At 40.2% G+C, this 23,132-nt stretch overlaps 1 protein-coding gene and 1 long non-coding RNA gene across 7 annotated transcripts in view; both read left to right on the forward strand.

The window, feature by feature from the left end:
- The window catches only part of OLA1 (Obg like ATPase 1), a 90,497-nt gene that overhangs the window by 55,993 nt on the left and 11,372 nt on the right, over nt 1-23,132 (forward strand). The gene's annotated exons all lie outside the window — the stretch shown is intronic.
- Nucleotides 101-6,125, forward strand: LOC308582222. Its single transcript, XR_014005560.1, has 2 exons — nt 101-3,233; nt 4,899-6,125. It is a non-coding gene; the product is annotated as an uncharacterized lncRNA (long non-coding RNA).

A 23,132-nucleotide genomic window follows, 5' to 3' on the forward strand; every position in this document is an offset into this window, starting at 1 on the left:
ATGCTGATCTTGTTTTATATAATCTGATTTTGATGTATATTTTGTCATTTTCTAAAACTACTTTGGTACAAAAACCATAGGATGTTGAATATACTGTCGAGCCACCTGCACTGGAATCTGCAGTCCTACGCACACTTACTTGGGATCAAGTCTTGTTTTAATTCATTGTTACTTACTTCTGAGTAAACAGTTTTTGAGGGTAGACGGTAAGGTAGATAAGAGCATAAGATGAGCCCTACTGTTGCTGTGGAAAAAACTTAGACCAGCAAAATAGTTAAGTTGACAAATTTTGAACCGTCTCTGGCATTTAGTGTCTCATCCGCTGTGACTCCCAAATCAATTAACTACATCACTGCTTGTGCAACATAATATATGTAATATATGTACCTATAGCAGCCATAAATGTCATCAATGGTACTAAGTAACTATGTTTTTCCTGCTTTCCTCTAGTAAGGAAACTACTGCACTGCAAGAAACTTCTGTAAATTTTTATTCTGTGGGCCTTTGAAAAGACTTCGCCTACAATGCATTCATATCTGGGTGCATACTTTTTTGTTCCAAGCTTATATTATTTTCACGATCAATCATCTTCAGTCTAGAAACAGACTGTCAACCACTGCAGCTAAGAGAACACCAATTTTACTTTTTCCTGCCAAAGGGTAGGCGGCTGTATTGTAGGCTTGGTCTTAAAATGAATTTACACTTCATTTTAAAAGTAATAAGGGTGGAAGTGGTTATGTTGGCCCCGTTGGAATAATACATGGAAGTAAGGCACTCTAGACCATGCTCATTTGCTGCTAAACGACAGCTCGCTAAATTGTGCCCAGAAATTAATCTCAGTATCAGTTTTAGACATTCCCACTGGCTTACTCTTTAGATGTAGCTATTTGAACTAAGTGAAGTTTTCAAACAGTCTTCAGGGTCTTTCTCTTTCTTACAGTAAACGAGCCTCATAGTTACCAGGACTTCTGTCATAATGGCCAGGAGTGGCTACAACTGGAATCACAGCCTGAACTTAGGAAAAAGAAGCCCTGGCCATTGTTTTTTTCTTGCCACCTGGAGCAATGGTTGGTCCAGAAGCACCTCCAGTAGCATCCGCCTCTTAAGTGGTTCTCTAGTGGGAACCACTTGCTGCAAGTGCATCATTACTGACTGGCTAGCACTCAGCAGCCTGCATTTCAGCAATCGTGAAACATGTGCTTCCAGTGTGCTAATTGAGCTGTCTAAGGTGATCGAGAGCAGGGACGCCGAGGGGGGAAAGTAGCTCCTGCCAGACCAAGACTTCACTGGCCACTGGCTACTTGCCACCCTTGGCTTCCCTCAAGGCTGTTCCAGAGTCCTTCAGAAGAAGTGCCAGCCTTATGCAGCAGAAAATACAACTCCCCAATCAGTTTAGATTGACAATCACAGGGTAAATCACCTCGCTGCAGATGTTTCACAAACTTACCAGGGCATGAATAACTTTGGCAAGATCACTATTGTGCAAGCCAAAGTCCTTGTGCAGGGCTTCTGCTGATGGGACTCTGTAGATTAATCCCACTCAGAATGTTGGACTAGATGGACCTTTGGCCTGATCCAGCAGTCTTTTCTTACGTTTTCCCTTGAATATAAGGATCTGCTTGCTGAACTGCCATTCAGCACCTAGAATTAAATGCGCATAGGGTTTTGCACTTGAATTTAGCTGGGTATTTCATTTTGTATTATTTCCTTTGTTACTTTTTGTTACCTACTCTGAATTTTTTTGAAAAGCTAGCAGTTTTAACAGCAGCAGCAGCAAAATAGTGCTAATAAATAAAAATAATAACTTTCTTTGAACCACACATGATAACATAACCAGTAGGGGCATTAAATACATAGATTTTTCAGTCTCTAGATTACTATATGCCTCTCATAGAAACTTTATAAGCAGATTGTACATTTTGAACCTACTGCAAATGACTGAATAGCCTTTGTCTTGTGAACAAAAATCAAAACTATTCAGTGGTACTAGCAGTTAATATGAAATTCAGGTGTTAATGCAGTGTTGGCTAACCTATAATTTGGGGGTCTTAATTTTTTTTAAAAAAACATTTAAAAACCTTTCAGTATGATAAATGTTTGTCTTTGGCTCCCTCTATCAGTCTCTCTTATTTGACTTTGGGAATTACTGATTTTCCACAGCGCATGCCTGTCTAACAGATTGAGTAGGTATAAATGTATCAGCAGGTACACCCCTCCCTGTGTGTTCTGTTTGGTTTAATAAAAATATAATAAATCATTCAGATTGCAAGGGGTGGTATGTATCTAGCTGCCCTTAAAAAATAATTGCCATATGTCAGTGTGAGGCCTTCTTAAACATTTCTTCTGGCAAGAAGTCTGCCATATTCTAGGGTATCAATATGTTATATATGAAAGTCTTCCTTGTTTTTTAAGTGTGTTTTTTTTTCTTTAATGGCAGTGCATTATATACATTTTGAGGAGTTTTAATATCCAGCTATTTCATTGCCCTGCTGACATTGTGAGTAACTGGATTGTTCTATTCATGGTTTGCAGCAGATCAAAATGATTTGATATGCTAAGCTTTTTCTGACAGAAGATACAAAGTTTTGACAAACATGCATGGCACAGCAAGTGTCCAATTCTAAAGAGCAAAAATAAATGCAAACCACCATTATGGGGAACACAAACAGGCTGAAAGCAAGTTATTAGTAAGCAAATAATTGTTGAACTGTTATGAATGGAATAGGATGTTGAAATAAGACATGATTGGCTGATGTTACATATGTCCTTGATTACCTTCCCTGTGCTTTTATCCTAATAAGTGACATTCTTTGTATTCCCTTGGATGGCTAGACAGTCTGACACTAAAGAAGAATAAATATTGCATGTGGTACACATTAAGCTGTCATCTAAGACAGCATTTATAAAAAGTAACTGGAGAAATTCATAAGAAATTCTGCGGTGCTACAGTTTCCTGGCTCCAGTCATAATTGTCAAACTTCTTGACACATTCAGGTCTTCTAAATGCCTCCAGTTTACCATGGCTTAGTGTATGAATATTTTCATGGATTTTTATTTTCAAATATTGTTGACTATTAACATTGGTTTATCTTAATTTAATCTGTTAGCTGCTGGATAGTTGCTTTAATGGAGCAAGGCAAAGAAATAGTAGTAAAAGACCTGGAAATGCATTAGATGGAAACCATGAAAGCCTATGAAGAAAATAGAATACTTTAATGCAGCCCATCTAATATGTAAGTCAGTGTCTATGTACAGGCTACTAGTTGAATCTTATAGAGCAAAAGCAGCCAAGATTGGAATGCTTTATAAAATGATAGCAGAACCTCTCTAGAATGGTGTTAGGAGTTTTTTTTTTTGGGGGGGTGCACTTTGCTTTAGTAGAGCAATTACCATTCTTTTCTGACAAACTAAAATACATAGTATAGATACCTTTCATTGGCGTAACATGATTATAAACACAATAGACTAAACAAGACCTGGCATTTATGTACTTAAGAATGAATGGCCAGATCAAATATTGTAACAGTTTCCAGAAAAGAAGCAATGGTCCTTAATGGTGCCCAATGACATTTGAAAGCCCACCCCTCTCTATAGTGGATTCTACCTTTACTTTGAAATATGACTGTTCTGAACAAACCTTGCTGGTGTCCTGCATTTCTACCTTCAGATTGGCCCTTTGAATGATCTAATATTTATCTACTGAATTAAGTGAATGTCACCTTTAAAGAAGGAATTAGTAAAAGAACTTGGGTCTCTGGGTAGTTTGTTCTGTAGAAGAAGGAAATCCGTAAAGTTACAAGTTTTGTACAAGAATGCAAAGCAGCATTGTTGACTTTGTTGACATTGTTGACAGATATTGCAGCTGTAATGTATATTCTAACAATCTTTCGTATTTACCAGCTTTCTAGATTACATGTAAATGTTCCAGGTTTTTCTTTTTATGGCGTGTTTTCAATAATTTAGTTCTAAAATACTATGTTTCCTATGTCTACCAAGTCATTTTTGTTGCATTATATCAGTGCTCTTATCGTGACCTGAAGAAATATAGTACACTCTGGATCAGAATTTACTTGCACCGTATTTTTATTATTCTAAGATGCTTTGGATGGGCATTGCCCGAAAAAGCAGATTAGAAGTATTTTAAGTTAATAAATAAAAACTCCATGTTCAATTTTATATATTTTCTGGCAAAGTGATTTTTTCCAGGTAAACAAAGGACAAGTTCAAATACTACATTTCTGCAGATTCCCCTCCCACAGATACAGTATTGACTTTGACATCTGCAAAACTTATAAAACATAAAATTTGAATTAGCGTATCTGCAATTTAAACATATTTCCCTAGAAATAATATTGATTGATATGAATGAGTTTTATTGTAAGTAAAGTGCCAGGGACTGGGATGTAAATAACCTATTTGGCTTGAAGAAACTTTTCTCCAAGTATAACACTGCTCAAATGTTAGCTGTAACTGTTAACTCTCTAGACCACTACAGAGCACAAAATATTTGCCCAACTGGTAAATTGAACTGTAAGTCCCACTGTGGGAAATTGCTTTGCTGTGCTCCAAACAGCAGTTATCTTAGTAATTGTAGCTGAATTCTTTTGTAGCTAATAGACCACTGATGCCCTTTTCCAGTGGCAGAATTATTTTATCGTTAGTATTTTAATTGCAAAATGAAAAATACACCATGTGTTCTAGTGATTTAAAAATGATTAAGCAGCACCATTTTAATTGGCGTTCAGAGATAGCTCTATTTTTGTTCCAGTTTATAGTGTACATACCTAGCATTTCACATTCTAAACTGGAGCTCACAACAAGGAGCTTATCAGAGCAAATTGTCTAGTCCATCCCCTTCCTCACTCAAAACCTAATGACCCTTTATCATCATGGTTTAGATTGCTGGACACAGATGTGAGAAAATACAAGTAATCTACAGGTAACTACAGTAGCTGCACTGATGTTCTCGGAAAACTGACTGCTGAGAAGATAAAAAGCTTCCCACAGAGTTTGTGACTTTCCAGCAGCAAAGCACATCATGAGCTCATACATGAAGTTTTATTTGTTGAAGACTCACAATAAGATGCATTAGGACATTCAGCAGGGACTCTTTTTAGATGAGCTCAAAATTTTTGTGAGGTTGATGCACTTTTAGTTGATGTACTAGTGCATAGTATCAGACATAATAGTTCCGACAATGCCAATAAGCTTTTCTTTTTTGAAAAGACTTCAAGGAGTAGAAACAAGTAAAGGAGCATTAATATTGAAATAGCACATTCATTTTCTATAGAATCTAATGTAGTTCTGGCATTCCTTTGTTATAATATTGAAGTATTTGTGCTAAGAAGCATTTTTTGTATGTTGGAGAGAAGTTTTCTGAAGTTTTTCAATGAATGGTATTTGAAAGGAATTGTTTATGGGCAGACAACTGTTTTTCTCTTCTGCTTTTGACTGATCACAATGCTAAACACAATGCTAAATGTGTTAAACTGCTAGTTGCAAGAAAGGGGGTCTTTAGTCTAAATCAGGAGTAGTCAACATGATGCCCTCCACATATTATAGATTCTTATTTGTGCCCATTGGACATGCTGGCTGAGGTTTATGGGAGTTGTAGTCCAAAACATACGATGCTACTCCTACTCTAAAGGACGATGTTCACCTCAGTTCTTGTTAGCAGCTGCATTTGCATCATGAGGAAGCATACATAATATCTTAAAAATTATGTATATTGTTGTGACGTTAACATATGAGAGTGCTGGAGGTGAGATAGTTAAACAGGTTACCCAATCAGAACCCAGGGGGGTGGAGTCAGAGGGACTATAAAACCAGCTCTGGGAGGGGCGAAGGGAGGAGTTGGGAGTTGGGTGGTTGGTTGGTTGGAGTGGGAGTGGATTGGGATAGAGTCTGTGGGTAGGTTGAGTTAGTGTAGCGAAATAAGCTGAGTCGGGAACAGTTAGGGGCTAGGAAGACAAGTAAATATCTGAGGTGGTTTAGTGAGTGAGAGCAGGTAGCGGAAGTTATAGGTCTGGATAGGCACCCCATGATTGTACTTGACCGATACCGTTTATGAAGCCACATGCTTGTTAAATTGCAATAAATAAACAGAAGTTTATGTTCCAGTTTAACCCTGACTGGACTCAGTATTGTACCAGGTAGGGCCTGGGTGGTGGCAGCAAGAAATAAAGTGGTGGCACAGGGATCAATAGATGGTGAAATGTCCGGGGATCCTTTGTGATCGCCACAATTGTCACAATCTTACTTTAAGATTGTAGGCACAGGAAACTTGTGAACTTTCAGGCTTTGTTGGATTCCCAACACCCATCAGACTCAGTCAGCATGAAGGTTGATGAGAATTGTAGTCCAGCAGGATCTGGAGGAGCACAGTTTTTTTCTATCCTGGAAGTAAGAGCAGATGCACATCTTTGCTCTTGTCAATAGAATAATAGAATTGTAGAGTTGGATGTGATCCCGGGGGTCATCTAGTCCAACCCCCTGCGAGGCAGGAATCTCAACTAAAGCATCTTTGGCAGATGACCGCCCAACCTCTGTTTAAAAACCTCCAACGAAGGAGAGTCCACAACCTCCCGAGGGAGTCCGTTCCACTGTTGAACAGCTCTTGCTTTCAGAAACTTCTTCCTGATATTTATAATAGTAGTGAGTATTGATTCTGTTTTTCTGTTTACTTAAGCATAAATAGTTATTGTTTATTAAACATATCATTCAAGTTGTAAACAAAAAGTAACTCAGAGAGGCTTAAAACAAGCAAAATAATTGATAAAGTTTTGTGATTCAGCTATACAGATGAAAGACTTGACTTCTACTATATATACTTTTATTTCAAAAATGAATAGGTCACTTAGACTCAGCTGAGACACCAGTGGGAAAACAACTTGGGCACCAACATACATCCTGCACATGTTGGGATCTTCCGTTCTTTTTAAATCTGTTCCTACCGGGGGATTTAACAATCCTTAAAGACTGTATATAGATTGTACCTGATCACCCTTAGCCAAATATCGTCTTCCAGCTCTCCCATATGCTAGAGGGAATGTGGCGGATTAGGTACATATATTCACATGGGGGTGGCATCATCCACTTGTTGAGACATTTTGGAAGAAGATATTTTAGGAAGTTAAAGGTAAAGGTAAAGGTACCCCTGCCCGTACGGGCCAGTCTTGACAGACTCTGGGGTTGTGCGCCCATCTCACTCAAAAGGCCGGGGGCCAGTGCTGTCCGGAGACACTTCCGAGTCACGTGGCCAGCGTGACAACGGAACACCGTTTACCTTCCCGCTGGTAAGCGGTCCCTATTTATCTACTTGCACCCAGGGGTGCTTTCGAACTGCTAGGTTGGCAGGCGCTGGGACCGAGCAGCGGGAGTGCACCCCGCCGCGGGGATTCGAACCGCCGACCTTTCGATCGGCAAGCCCTAGGCGCTGAGGCTTTTACCCACAGCGCCACCCGCGTCCCTTTTTAGGAAGTTAGTCTTACTACAATTCCCCAAATTGCTCAGAATCCTGGAATAGCACCCCTTTCAATATTTGATGAAGAAGATTCATCGGATGTGAGGGCGATCTGGCTGCGACATCTGTCACCCCATTGATCGCCAGGGTTGATTCGGCTGATCTGGCTGGCTAGGTGGGTGTCCCCTTCCTCCCTCACCGCTCCATGTGCGTCCCTCCCAAAGCTGCGCGCTCAGTGGAAGAGACGACCATCCCAGATAGAAGGAGTGTACCGTTCTTCAGTCAAGGGTATACGATAGCTGCGCTCCCCTGCTAGAACCTCCAAACAAGCTCAAGGTCCATTTGTAGGAGAACGTAGGGTAGTCAAGCTTCCAAGACTCCAGACACATCCAAGTAAGGCGCTGCATGTGGCAGTTTGCCATTCTTTAAAAAAGAAAAAAAAGGAGTCATCATTGTATATACATTGGATCTACTAAGAATTTTATTTACAGCAGCCAGGCTTAATGTAGAAATATTTTGGAAGTCTGTATTGCCTCACGTGCTTGAGACTTGTTTCCAAGAAATTTGGACCCTGGTCAGCTCAACATTAATTTAGAGTAAAGAGCATGCGAGTAGATACATTCAACACAATGTGGTATAGTTTTATTATATACATAATTAGAACAACATAATTATCAGTCCCTTATAACACGTAGTACTTTATGGAAAGACATAATGAAACAATTGGATACTTGCTCTGTATTAAGTGGTCTCTTTGTAATTGATCATTGTATTGAATCGAAGGCCCAACTCTTGTTATACTTTTGGTTTTTGTTGTTGATGTATTTATATTCTGAAAATAAATAACATTTTTTAAAGTGCTGTCATGGTTTATGAAAGCTAGCTGAAATCCTAAACCATGCTTTAAGTTAGCTTGTTTCCTAAATCATAGTTAACACTAAGCACATTTGGTCTGGGTTTGCATAGAACAAGTAACCAAGCAAAAGTTTCCAATCTTTGTAACCTTGAGACACTGTCATGTTACGTTAAACCATAGTTTAGTGTTATGTGGAAAGTGTACAAGGTGTTAGCCTTATGGCTCTGTTGAGCACAATGAGTCTGAATGCAACTTGTATCTCTACAGTAACTTTAAATACATTACTGAATTGAGGAAGGTTCTTGTACAGTTCATCAGAAAGGTGTTTTAACAGACAAATAAAATAAATAAAAATCAACCATAAATTTCCATACAAAAACCAATGGTATATGATTGGTTTTAGTGGTCCTTGTTATGCACATGTCTTGATCTTATAATAGATAAAAGAAAATATCAGTTTCATTCTGGCTACGTTTAACTAGAATGCAAACATTGATCATATTTTGCAGCCTTCCTGAATATGTGTGTTTGCATTAAAATACATTTCCTGGTTGAAGAGGATTATGAGCATCAGAGGCATAACATTACGCAGTCCGTTGCCTCCTACGTGCAAAGAAGTCCACTCTTCTGTTAATTGAAATCCTACCAGATTGTGAGTGTTGCGATATCAGCAAGTGTCGCTTAAAGTCCCTTCTCATTTTACATTTGGGGTATGGGATCACTGCCCATGCACCTTCTTCCTGTGCTGCTCAAGTAACATGGGAAGCTATATGGGAGGAGTGCAGATTGTGGCTTCTCACACTTTACAGTTGCTCCTGACAGAAATGGGAAACAATATTGGTAGTGGTTGGAGCTGCTCTGTAGCAGTTCCTATGATGCTGTTGTCACAAGAGAAAGAACCTTTAGAAGAGAGCAGTTTCATAAAGTCAGCTATCACTGTTTTCTTCTGTCTTTGATGAAGTAAAGGTAAAGGGACCCCTGACCACTAGGTCCAGTCGTGACCGACTCTGGGGTTGTGGCACTTATCTCGCTTTATTGGCCGAGGGAGCCGGCGTACAGCTTCCGGGTCATGTGGCCAACATGACTAAGCCGCTTCCGGCGAACCAGAGGAGCGCACGGAAACCCTGTTTACCTTCCCGCTGGAGTGGTCCCTATTTATCTACTTGCACTTTGACGTGCTTTCAAACTGCTAGTTTGGCAGGAGCAGGGACCGAGCAACGGGAGCTCACCCCGTCACAGGGATTCGAACCGCCGACCTTCTGATCGGCAGGTCCTAGGCTCTATGGTTTAACCTACAGCGCCACCCGCGTCCCCTTTGGTGAAGGGGACTCTGATGAAGACGTGACCTCAAAGCAGGCGATATCATTCTGTTGGCTCTGTGGGGATGTAGTGATGCTATTTCCTAGCAATAACTATGTTTGCTAGTACACAAAGATTGGCTCTGACCCATGGGAATTGTGAGACAATAGCCATTACTGACTAGTGGCTTGCCATTGGCTCCCCATGCTTCTCTTTGCTTTGGGGGGGTGTCAAATCCTTGCCTTGGTAATATGCTTCAGGGCTGGAAATATTGAATGGTGTAGTTATTTTCCTTCAGCTTTCCAGACTATATGAAGTCTCATTGATGGACCTGGATCCATATTATACAGGTAGCTGTGTAAAGAATGATTGGGAAGGAGATCAGGCTGGTAGGAACATGTAGATGTAGCTTTAATATTAACGTTCTATCAAGATGACCAAGATGGTTTCAGCACTTCTGCAATGAGTCGTGCTGTATTCAGCACAATAGCAAATCAGTAACAATACCAGAGCCCTAGACTACTACTATAGCAATCCATTCTTGGGTATTGCACTGATAGAATCTGAAATATTGCTTGATAATTTGCATAATACATTAAATGTGTATTCAGTGCCTGAATGAGTACGTTCATTCATTTTATCACCACTTTTTTTCCCTAGGAAGGCAAAAGATGAGAACTGGCATGTGCTTGTAGTCAGGCAGCCATGTGTAATCCTGTTTTGAATCTGTTGGAATGCTATGGATGGATAAGGATGAATAATGTTGTCTGAGCTACAAATTTTCACGTTTTATTACTTTTCTAAGCATATTTATGAAAGTGTAGGTGTAATAAGTTGCTGTATTGCATCATTAAGTCTTTCATAGCAACTGTTTTATATGGCTGTATAATGCAAGAGACCATCACCTGCAACCAGGAATAAAAATATGTGATATTAGCCATCTGTGGAATTCCACCCCCCCACCTCACCCCCTGGCAATCTTTTCATAGCCAGATGATATGTTTTTGTGTTCTGCGTGCTTGTCTCTCTCTACCTGCTACTTAGGTGGTAGCCACATATAACTGCGTGCCGGAGGTAGCCTTTTCTAAATTGAAGCACGTGGGCTGCAATTCAGCAGCAGTCTTCAGTGGAAACTACACAGGGCAACAGATGTGATTAAAAACAATTGGTATTGGCAAGGAGAAGCTCCCACCCAGGTGAGCATCGGGGAGGGGGGGAGTAACTTTTTGTTGTAAGATTTGCTTGCTAGTCATTACTTATCATTTGTACCAGACACAAGTAATGGCTAGTGGCAGTTAAGTCTATTAAACAGCAAATACAGTGGTACCTCGGGTTAAGTATTTAATTCGTTCTGGAGGTCCATTCTTAACCTGAAACTGTTCTTAACCTGAAGCACCACTTTAGCTAATGGGGCCTCCTGCTGCCGCCACGCCGCCAGGGCACAATTTCTGTTCTCATCCTGAAGCAAAGTTCTTAACCTGAGGTACTATTTCTGGGTTAGCCGAGTCTGTAACCTGAAGCGTCTGTAACCTGAGGTACCACTGTATAGTCATACCTCATGTTGCATCCGCTTCAGGTTATATGTTTTTGTGTTGCGTCCCATGGCAACTCAGAAGTACCAGAACAGGTTGCTTTCGGGTTCGCCGCTCACGCATGCACAGAAGCATTAAATTGCACTGTGCGCAGATGTGGCACTTCGGCTTGCATCAGTTCCATGTTACTGACGGGCCTCCGGAACCGATCCTGTCCGTAACACGAGTTTCCACTGTAGTAAAGAAGCTGAATTAGTTCATTGCTTCACCTTCTATTAGAGAAGATGTGCAGAGGAGAGCAACCAAGAAAGACAGATGATCCAAGGGTCTAGAAACCAAGCCTTATGAGGAACGGTTAAGGGAATTGGGTATGTTTAGCCTGGTGAAAAGGAGACTGAGAGGAGATGTGATAGCTATCTTCAAATATATGAAAGGGTGTCACATGGAGGATGGAGCAAACTTTCTTTCTCCTGCTTTGGAGGATAGGACCTGGACCAGTGTATTCCAAGTTATAAGAAAGGAGAGGTCAACTAAACATTAGGAAGAACTTTCTGGCAGTAAGGGCTGTTTAACAGTGGAACAGACCCTCCTTCCTTGGAGATTTTTAAGCAGAGGTTGGGTGGTCAGCTGTCATGTATGATTTAGTTGAGATTCCTGCCTTGCAGGGGATTGGACTACATGACCGTTGGGGTCCCTTCCAACCCTACACCTCTATAATAGCATATTGACATTTGAATCATTACTTCTCCCCCCAAAAAGATGGCAGCTGTGAAGCTTTATGACTCATTGACATATTTAAAAGCTTTCCTTTGTACCTAGACCTAGGGGGCATGGGAGATTGTGCGGTCTCACTCTCCTGGTGCATGTGTGTGGATAATGTAGTCACATGCACGAGACTGTTTCTTCACCTTCTGATGGAAGAGAAACATGTGAATGGAATTTACTGCATTTACCTAAGAATTCCTGCTGCAAATGTGGCCTTATAGAACTATTAACTAAATTTATTATTTACTTGGTTACTTCTCACTAGGTCAGCACCCTTACAAGTGGACTTGTAGATGACAAGTCTTTATAAAAGAGGAGTAATACAGTTGATGCTATACTTGGGTTGTCATAAAACTTTGACGTTGCTGAAAATTTGATATTTTAAATACTGCAAGCTTAAGTTATCGGAGCACAATCCTGTCCTGTTTGCTTGTATTGGTTTTGGCTTTTCTCATCTACCGAAGGATGTGTTCAGGAATTATGTCCATTTTGCAAGCTGGTCTCAGAAATAGGTAATTAAAACCAGAGAAGGGACAGAATAGAGCAACTGAAATAGCCAGAGCTCACTTGCTATGAAGAAAAGTTTTAAGATGTTGACAATTGGGAGTATAATAGATATTTATAGCACTGTGGATAGTGTGACGAGAAAAATACAATGGTGTGTCTGAAGAAATGTGCATGCATATGAAAGCTTAACACCAGAACAAGCTTAGTTGGTCTATAAGGTGTTACTAGACAATTTTTTATTATTTTTATTTTTATTTCGACTGTGTCAGACCAACACGGCTACCTACCTGAATTGAGAACAAGGATGGTGTGATTAAATCAGTTGGCAAGTGGATTCAGGGCTAATATGCAATGCATACCTAAAGTAGGAGTTTCAGTGGCACAGAATGTGGGAATGGGCACTATCATAAGCAGGGTTTTTTTAGGATTAAATAAATTTATAGAGGAAAAGGCTATCCAGGGCCATTAGGTATGATTGCTTAAAAATGAAAGGTCTATGTCAGAGGCAAGGCATCCTGGTTATCAAAATGCTGAGGACATACTGGCTACCTCAGTACATCTCTCTGTTGTGTGTGCTCGAATAGTAGACCCTTCATTTGATTCAGCAAGGCGATTCTTACAGTAGCTAACATAGAAAAGTGGTGGTAGTTTAAAAGAAAAAGCCAGGACTTGAATATAACACAATACTGAAAAGCATACCCTTTCTGAAAACACCCCCACCCCCATTATATGGAAAGGAACTATAGAAGTAAATACTCCATTAAGTCTTTTTTTATTCCCCCCCCCCCTCAAGAGAGTAAGAGATTATTGGGTCTATACATGTGAAATGCAATGAATCTATATTTTTAGTGGCCTTAAATTCTCTTATACAGTCAATACACAATTAAAAAAATTGTCTGTTATAAACTTTAGTTTGAGCTCTTTAAACTGAATGATTAGCAGAAATAATGACCCTGTCAGACTTAATCACATTAAAATGTGGTTAACATCATTTAATTTTTTCTACTTAATATGCGAAAATTTCCAGTAGATTTGCAGTGAAGGCCATTGAAATTCCATTAGAACAAGAATAAAAATTTCAGGCATCATTTATTCAGAGAAGGAATAAAGGTCTTGATTGAAAACTGCTGAATCTTTCTATTAGAGAACCTATGAATCACTACATTGAATTGCACCTTCAGTTTCTGTAATTCTGACTGTTAGGTTTAGAGGGATAGAAAGCATTTATACTGTGCTTTTATTAAGGGACAACAGAAATTTGACTAATTCTATACATGATAGAAGCAAAAGGTCATTCAGTGTTTTAAAGTACTGTGTTCAGAAAATTTAGTTTTAAGTTATCTTTCATAGTTTACACTTTTATTGCCCTAATAATTGATAATTATGAGTGTTTATAATTTATGTAATGGCCAAGAATCTTTTCCTTTAAGACATAGTTATGCAGGAGCTGTTTTCTGTGCATCCAACAATAAACCATATTTTAAGGCTACACTTTCCTCTGTCCAGTTAGTTTACACACCAGTGGACGACTGAAATGGAAAAGATTGAGCTGCACACACCAGCCTATAGCTTATGTTCAGTATGCTTTTATTATGCCACAATTATTGGCTTACATGCACATTTGACCATTGGTTGCAGTCTGCTGTTATGTGGTTTATCATGACAGCAACAAACCTTAGTGCTGCTTCTCTAGTGTCGTTGCTCAGAAACCTTTCTTCCCGTTTTCAGTTAACTATAATGTAGTGTTATCTCTGAAACCTAAACTGTGGTTATTCTTAAGTATGTTTTGTTGATAACTCATGGTCTGAAGTTGGCTTGTTCCAAGTAGCCCACAGTTAAGATTAATCGCAGCTAATTGTAGAATACAGTCATACCTCGAGTTGAAGTAGCTTCGGGTTGAGCATTTTTGGGTTGCGCTCCACAGTGACCCGGAAGTAATGGAGCACATTACTTCCAGGTTTTGCCGCATGTGCACATGCTCAAAATGACGTCATGCATGGAAGCGGGGACCCGCGCAGATGCGGGTTGCATTCGCTTCAGGATGCGAATGGGGCTCCGTTCGCATCCAGAGGTACCACTGCAATATGACAAGCTGTGGATAATCACTTAAGCTAAAGTTTCTGAATTCTTCATAATGATGCTGGAGAAGGGAGGGAGATGCTCACAAACACAAGGTTTGCCCTAGATTTGTTCCCAACAAAATGAGCCATCATGACATCAGAATGCAGCTGCTGTGAAGCCTAGGTAAAATGATTAAAGCTGCTCTTAGCGAGTATTGGAATCCGGACCTTTCAATGTATGTCATTTTCCACTGAATCACATATGCTCTTTTGGGGAAAGTTGCTCAAGAGGGTGGTGGCTATGCAGTTTCAGATGTACTTGGATGAAACTGATTACCTAGACCCCTTTCAGCCTGGCTTCAGGCCTGAAATCACTTTAGGCACACTGTTTTCCTTGAACTCTCAATGGATTTTGATCCCATTGACCGTGGCATCCTCTTGGACCAGCTCTGTGGTTTGGGAATTGGAGGTGCAATGGCACACTGGTTCCTCTCCTTCCACTTCTGGAGTGTGCTGCTTAGGCCCATTGCAGCTTGCATGGAGATTCTCTAGAGTTCCATCTTGTGCCCATCACTTTTTATGCATAAGAATGTGCACACATAAGAATGCATAAAAAGATGTCTGAGCACTTATTTTTACTCTTCATGTTTGTAACCATGGTTTGTTAATGTTTGTAGCTGTAAACAAACTATTTTAAAAAAAAATTGAAGGGAAATCTTTTTACTCTCTATATATTAAACTTTGTGTAGACAGTGGTACCTCCGGTTATGAACTTAATTCATTCCGGAGGTCTGTTCTTAAGTCGAAACTGTTCTTAACATGAGGAGCGCTTTCGCTAATGGGGCCTCCTGCTGCTGCCGCCACCTCACGATTTCCGTTCTCATCCTGGGGCAAAGTTCGCAAGCCGAAGCAACTACTTCCGGGTTAGTGGAGTTTGTAACCTGAAGCATTTGTAAGGAGGGCGGTACGTAACCTGAGGTTCCACTGTACTTACAAATGTCATTACATTTATAAATTTTCCTTCCAATTATCTATATGCAAGGGGAAAATTAAGTGCAACAAAGGGGGGGGGAACATTTGAAACGTGGATGTACTTAGCAATTTGTGTTTAGGCAGACACTGTCAACACTTGCATTATGTTGAGATTTTAAAAATATTTTTTGCTGTATACTCTTCTTCATAAGCTTGAATTTCATCTAGAGCCATTCTAGTATTTTAGTAATTATACAGCAGGTTGTTGTTGTTTTGTTTTTTAAAAATGGTATATTGTTGCAAAGCTATTTCAGCCTATTATGTAATTATACTGCTTGCTTGTACAGTAAGTGTATCATCAACTTCAAGACTTTCAAGCGTGTGCCTTTGCTGGTAAATTAGCAAACAAAGTTTATAATGTGCAAACTGCAAAGGTATAGGAACGGGTCATCTTTGTTTTCTTCCTTTGCAATTCAAAAAGATGTAGAATGCGTGAGCATAACTTTAGTTCATTACCTGATGAGCTGCTCTGGTACACTTTCAGTGTTCTTAAGCTTTTTATTTGTTTGTTTTTAGTGAACTGGGGCTTAGTATATCTCCAGTATTGGTACCGCCACCATGTCTGCTTTGTTGCATTGAGGAGGGAAGCATGAATGAAGAATTCTAAATATGCTTCCTCCTAGAATTTATGTACTTTAAACCCAGAAGTACCGGAGGTGGGGGGCAAAATAAGGACGGATGATCCAACCAAAAGAAATCAATAAATTGGGTGCACTATTTGCTTATACTAAAGATGGATCTTGGGAGGAGTATGTGTCCCAAATGTAATAGCTGTAGCTGACTCTTCGTCTGCAATGATACAACCCTTTCGCTGATTAATATTCTTGTAATTGCTATAATGCCAACAACATTCATGACTTCCTGTTTAAGATTCCATTGAGCCAGCGATCATGCAGTCATCAGGAGCAGGCACTGAAATAGGGTAGTGGAGTGTACATCATGATAATCCACCGCGTGGATGATTTCCCGTGAACGCTTCCTAGGCTTCATGCCATTCCCAAAGTTTATCTACCTCAAGAAGGTGCGGAAGAGAGATAGACATATTTATGGAATTGGCTATCCATATGGAGGCTGCAGTTGACACAGGAAGTTATTTGAATGGTGGAAGGAAGGAGATCATTCTGCTCCACCATGTTGAATTAAGCTCTAGAATCTGGTGAATGTATGAACCAGCATATTCATTTGATTGTTTAGAAATATTTATATCAAAGACTATGACTATATGGAGCAGGCTTATATGGAACTAACAAGTCATAAGGATGGACAGTGAGTGGCATCCAGTGCACTTGTTTTGTTAGCACAAAGATTTACGCTTGCACAATGGAACTCACCAAACCCTCCCCCAATCTGCTTTGGAGGGATGTGGGAACAGATTTAAGGGCCACTGGGGGAGGAGAGAGGAGAGCGTAAATCCTTCTGCTAACAGAAGAAGTTACTTAGCGTTGCTTTGGATACAATCCATTATCACTAAAGAACATGTCTATAATAACACAGTCTTTGCCTTGCTGCCAGGGTAGCCTGTTTATGTTGCTTCTACATGAGCTTAATTGCTGACCTTCGAAGAAATACAGTGAAGGAATCCATTGGGTTGTTCAGTGGCCACCTGCTTTTATTCTTGGGAGATTTTCTGGGTGTATACTACTAAACTTGTGTATCAACTAGAAGCTGGATTTGGCAAGTAGGCTAATGTTCAAGCCATTGCGTCTGAGACTGAGGATAGCATTATGTCGGGGTGTGGCCCATAGGGCTTTAAAAGAGCCACACGCTAGATAGAATCCTAGCAGCTTATATATATTCTATCCCCAAAACAGCTCCATATTTTGTGGAATTGTCAAATCTTACACCCCTTTTCAAAAAGACAATATGGAGGCTCACTGCATCAGGGAACGGGGGAAATCCTGAATCAGAAAGGTCTACGATGAAAATTAATTATTATTTATGCTATCAAAACAGCCTGTCTATGGAAAGTAGACCTAGCTTCAGCCATGCATACACTTCTTACATCCAAGCTGGACTACTGTGAAGTACTTCACATGGGGCAGCCTTTGAAGAACACTCAGAAATACTATGATGATTATTTCCATTTACACACTGCTTACCTTCTGGAGTTCTCAAAATGGTTTACAATAAATAAAAATGCACAATCAGTACAACTTTTAAGCTACCTTCTGAGTCTGTCCAAACACCAGTGTTTGCATATGTAAATAAGTATTAGGCAGCCATGTTGAAAGCCTTTGCTTCTCATTTTCTCATGCCATTATCCCCAATGCAAACTATTTCCAGATTTCTGTTGAAATATTGGAGCAGCATAATTAAATTTAAAAATTAAATGTTTTGAAATTCTACATTTAAGGCTTCGCTCTGAAGAAGAGACAGGTTTTCAATGTTTACTTCATAACTTTGAAACTCGCACAAGTACAGAAGATTCCTAAATGGTATAATTATCTGCTTACTGTCCTTGATCCTTATAAAGCAGAAAAGCAGAAAAGACTAGAGCTTTCCAATCTTTGCTTTTTACTGTTTTGTGTGTGTTTTCATGAGATCTGCAGAAGTGCAGCAAGAAAATCCATTTTCAGTTTCTGACAGATATCTAATAGTCATAATGTATTTTACTTCATTGTGCCTTGTTCCAAAGCCAATAGTTTCTCTTCTTTGGCGTGGTTTTGAGGATGATTTGATTTGTATAGGTGAAAATGTGTCAAAATCATTAACTGACTCTGTTCAGGAATTAAGCTTTAGTTTATGGGATTGCCTTTGAGCAAATATTAGATATATCTTTCCTCCTTTTAAGGATCGTACTCTTACCTTCTGTCCTATATCTCTTCCACTCATTAAATGAATGTAAATGAGCAAAATTGCCTCTTGGGTGTCTCATGCTGCTTAGACAAGGGGACAAAAACTAAGAAATTAATTCTAAGCACTTCTAGAAATGTTGTGAAATTCTACCTTAATGGATTTTTTTGCCAGATTTCTGGTTTCTGATGGGGGTGGACATGCAAATATGTTCTGGCTCAACTCCAGAAAAAGCAGGTGAGAAAAGGCACTGTCTGATGATGTCACTAAACATGCACGGCTTCCCTGCACACTCAAGGCTTTGAGGGGATGATAGTATCACTGACTCTTCAACAAACCAGATACCTCTGTAAGTGTACAGAGTTTTGAGTGGTTCAGAACCAGTTTATTCTAGGTTTTAACTAATATTTTACAATCAAATCCCAGTGCCTCCTTTCATTTCTAAACACTTTAGGAGCACATCAGGAATCATGGTTTCCTATTTTCGTTTACTTCTGACATTTTTATTTATGATTGTGGAAGTAGGAGTCTGGAACTGGGTGTGGCTGAAAGCATTCAAGTGCCGAGCCATAAAACCTCAAAGAGCCCCATTTTGCACTGCCTTGTCCTGTACTTCAAAGCAGCTGTGCAGGGAGGCAAAGACTGAAGCACTACAAAGAAGAACATAGCGAGTGTGTGTGTGTGTGTGTGTGTGTGTGTGTGAGAGAGAGAGAGAGAGAGAGAGAGAGAGAGAGAGAGAAGTTGACATTCTTTAGGTTTGAGAAGACACCTCTTAAGTTTACATTATCTGCATTTTCCAGAACCTCTTTGATTCAAACTGCTGTATTTATCTGGAAAAGAAAATAATATATCTGTGTCTGAAGAAGTGAGTTGATTACAGAGTTGGTGTTAGCATTTTTAGATGAAGTTTGCTGACAGATTTTTTGGGTTGATGTGTGGAGCCAAAGAGCTAGAAGTTCACTTTGGCAAATGGATAGGCTCAAGTCTTGCAATCCAGGGCAAGTGATGCTTCACTGTGTAGCATACATGGAAAACTAAATGCCTTGTGCCTTCTCTCTGACCGATTGCTATGCTCTCTTTCATAGTGCAAAGAATGATGTTGGGCAATGAATCCTTTTAGTTATTATTATTAGATAATAATTAATTAATTATTTAGTCATTCTTATTAGATAAACCCAGAACTGGTTTCTGGAGTAGATACGATGGAACGGAATACCTGTTTGACTATCCAGTTTTTTGCTTGTTTGACTATCCAATTGACTACACTACACTTAAGAGTGGGGATATGTTGGTGTTGTTTGATATCAACATAGCTTTGGATAAGTATCCTTTACAATGGTGGTTTTGTTGACCTAAACATAAGAGATTGCTGCTTAGAGACAGCCACCTTCCATTTTAGTTTCATTAGTTTATGTTAATGTTTTGAGTATTCTGTAATGCATCTTTTAAACTATTTTTTATTTTACACTGAAAGTCACAAAAGTGAGATGTGCAAGCAAAGAACCTGTCTTTACAGGATGATGCAGTACCCTATTTGTGTACTGAGCTAGTGGCAGGTCTGATGTCAGTCACTTCAGAGACCTTTAGACCTCCATGCTCATTTATTGCTAAAATGTACCAGCTCTGCTTCTGCATTATGAAGATCATCTGTCAACACTCTGAGATATTCTCCTTTGTTATTAAGCTTGTGATGCTCTACACACTGTCAGGTTTTTTGCCAATTATAGTTAAGGTACAATAGTGTATTCACTGGATCAAAGTCTCTCACTGGCAGTGGAGGAATGATTTGTAAGTCTTTATTCATCTGAATTGTACAATAGAATACCTGAGGAATGCAAATAATCTCTCTAAGGACTCGACAGAAAAGCCCTTAAAATGAGTGTAGCGCTATTATTATTCGGAATTGGTGTTTTAGCCAAAGTAATTATTTCTTATCTTGTTCCACAGCATTCTTAGTTTTAGTTATGATGACCATTTTTAGAAAACAAAAACCCGTATTGAATTTTAGAAATATATTAAAACTGCTTTTTGCTTTTATGTTTTGTGCTTTCTTTTAGATGTGGTCACATGGTACATTATCTCAATTAGTCCAAAAACACAGCACATTGATACAAACCCAAAATAAATGCTTGCACACCTTTGCACATTATTAGGGAATTTTCTTAGTAGAATGGCAATCTGGTAGCTTGGGATGAAATTCTGCTGCCCCACACATGTTGAACTAAGATGAAAGCTGCTCCATAGAAGTTAGTATAGACCTCTTACCATGCTGTCCCGCACCCTTAACCCCCTTGTTGGGGCCTGCAGCAGCGCCATTAGCCCATGCAAAGCTTTCTTCACATTCCCCGTGTGCACGTTCAGCAGTGAGTTCTCCCCACCGCAGCGCCACAGTGTGCAGGCAGCTGCTCAAAGAAGACTGTGCAGAGCTGCAAACAGTGTCCTGGGGGAACAACAAACTTTCTGGAAAGGAATCGTGAGACCCTCGACTTGGAATGGGCTGGCTATTGCCGTGCAAGGGGGTGTTATGAAATTGCAGGTGTGGGAACTTTTGCTATCCAATTATTTTATAGACCAAAGCTGTCATACCTATAAAATAAAGCCGCTGTTAAATTCTTAAAATGCCAACAATGACTCCGTAACTTTTTTGGTGCTCAACTGTGTCCTTCCAATATTCTGGAGAGGACGCAGCAATGCAATATAAAGAGCATTGAAAACTATGGACTGGGCATTTGCACAAGTAACGAAAGGACAGCGTTATGTAACACACGTGTGCAAACTGTTGAAGGAACTTCTGTATTCTTTGTCCACCGTACACGTAATCTCATAATAGCTCTGATCTCCTGCTGTTTTCTTTGACAAATGAGAACTGAGGAACTTTTGGTTTCGTTTAATTTTGACATTTGCATGAATTATTTAAAGGTTTGTACGCCCACAGTTTCAAACTAGATTACCAAAATAGCATAAAACCCATAGCCCAGAGCTGGAAAATGAATAGGTCTAAAAATCTAAATAAAACTCGCTTCAGGCCTGTATGTGGCTTGCTTCCTTATATTTCAAAGTGTGTGTAACATCCACAATATTACAACCCTCACATATCTAGTCTTAATCCTCAGACAACTACATTTAAATTACATCCGAATTGATTGTGTACTATGCTACAAGCATCCTGTGTCCACTAATGTGAATTCTGTGGAGTTCAGCAGCAACATGAGACGAACAAAGTCTTGTTTCCCACAGCTAACTGCCAACCAGGAAAATGAAGTAATGTATAATGTGCCTGGGCCTGCAGCCTACTAGTGTGAATCTTTTTACCAGCTGGAAACATCGTTCCAGGCCTCTGATGTCCCTGTACCTGCGCTGGGTCCTGCTTGGCCACTAGCAGCTATTACCGTATTTTTCGCTCTATAACACGCACCTGACCATAACACGCACATCGTTTTTAGAGGAGGAAAACAAGGGAAAAAATATTCTGAATGAAACAGTGGACGTATCATTTTTGTGCTTCATGCTGTGGCTACAGACATGTGATCTGATGGTGAATTTTGGCTGACCCAATGCAAAGATCCTGAGGATCCATGTGGATCCATGCTTTGTAACCACGTTTTTGCACCATTGCAGCCCCAGGCAACAATGGGTGTGTGATTTTGGGGGGGCAGGCTGTAGCCATGGACATGCTGTGTGCTCTGATGGTGAATTTGGGGTGACCCAATGCAAAGATCCTGAGGATCCATGTGGATCCATGCTTTGTAACCACATTTTAAGTGGGGAGGGAAGGAAAAACACAGACGGCTAAGAATGCAGGAGAGGGCTATAACGTGAGGAAAGGAAGGCAAAAGTTTCCCCCCACCCACCCACCCAAGCCAGCCACTGTTTAAGGATTTCATCCTTTTAAATGGAAGAAAGCATATTTGAATGCTGTGTGTCCCCAAAAACAAAAAGCAGGAAGTCAAATCAGAATTTTAAGCCGAACCTGTAATCTCTCTTCCCTTCACATACATTGTTCCCTCCGGAGCAGGGACAGGATAGAGCGACGCTCTGCTTTCCTCTCTACTTGCCTGGAGGGGAGGGGCTTTCCCTGCTCTTTGTTCGGACGCTCTGCTTTCCTCTCTACTTGCCTGGAGGGGAGGGGCTTTCCCTGCTCTTTGTTCCGTTTGAGCAAACACAGCAACGAAACAGAGCAGGGTGGGCAGTAAGACCCTGAGGCAGAATGCAGGAAAGCTGCCACTTCCTGTCTCACGGAGCTCCCTTCTCCCTGAAGCGCGGTTTGATTTTTGCTTTATTTTTCGGCTCCAGGGACCACACATTCGCTCCATAACACGCACAGACATTTCCCCTTCCTTTTTAGGAGAAAAAATCTGCGTGTTATAGAGCGAAAAATACGGTAATTTACAGGGTGCTGACTCAGTTGTCTCTGCTGCTGTCTCCGAAGGCCAACAAGCCTTCTGTTTTCCTCTGTAGTCAACTGGCTATTAATTTTTACTAAGCTGGCCGCTGATGATCACTTGTTTTCTGGCAGGATTTGGACATTGTCCAAGGCAAACCATAAGTGGTACAAGAGGCTGTTATGCCCATTACTCTCTCCACAGCCTAGATCAGCCTTCCCAGCTTAGTGCCCTAAAGGGTTGTGGGTTTTTTTGGACTCATGGGGCTAAATGGAGTTAACATCCAAAACCTATAGAGAGCACCAAATTGGCCAGTGGTAGCCTAGAAGATGGCGTGCAGAAATTGTGTTCACCACTGTATAGGCAAGTAGGTCAGGGGATAGGCTGTGCCTGAACCTAGTTTACTGTTAAGGATGGGCATGTATAGAGTTCTGCACCGGGTTG

Source organism: Podarcis bocagei, assembly GCF_964188305.1.
Source record: "Podarcis bocagei genome assembly, chromosome: 1".
NCBI classification, from domain to species: domain Eukaryota; kingdom Metazoa; phylum Chordata; class Lepidosauria; order Squamata; family Lacertidae; genus Podarcis; species Podarcis bocagei.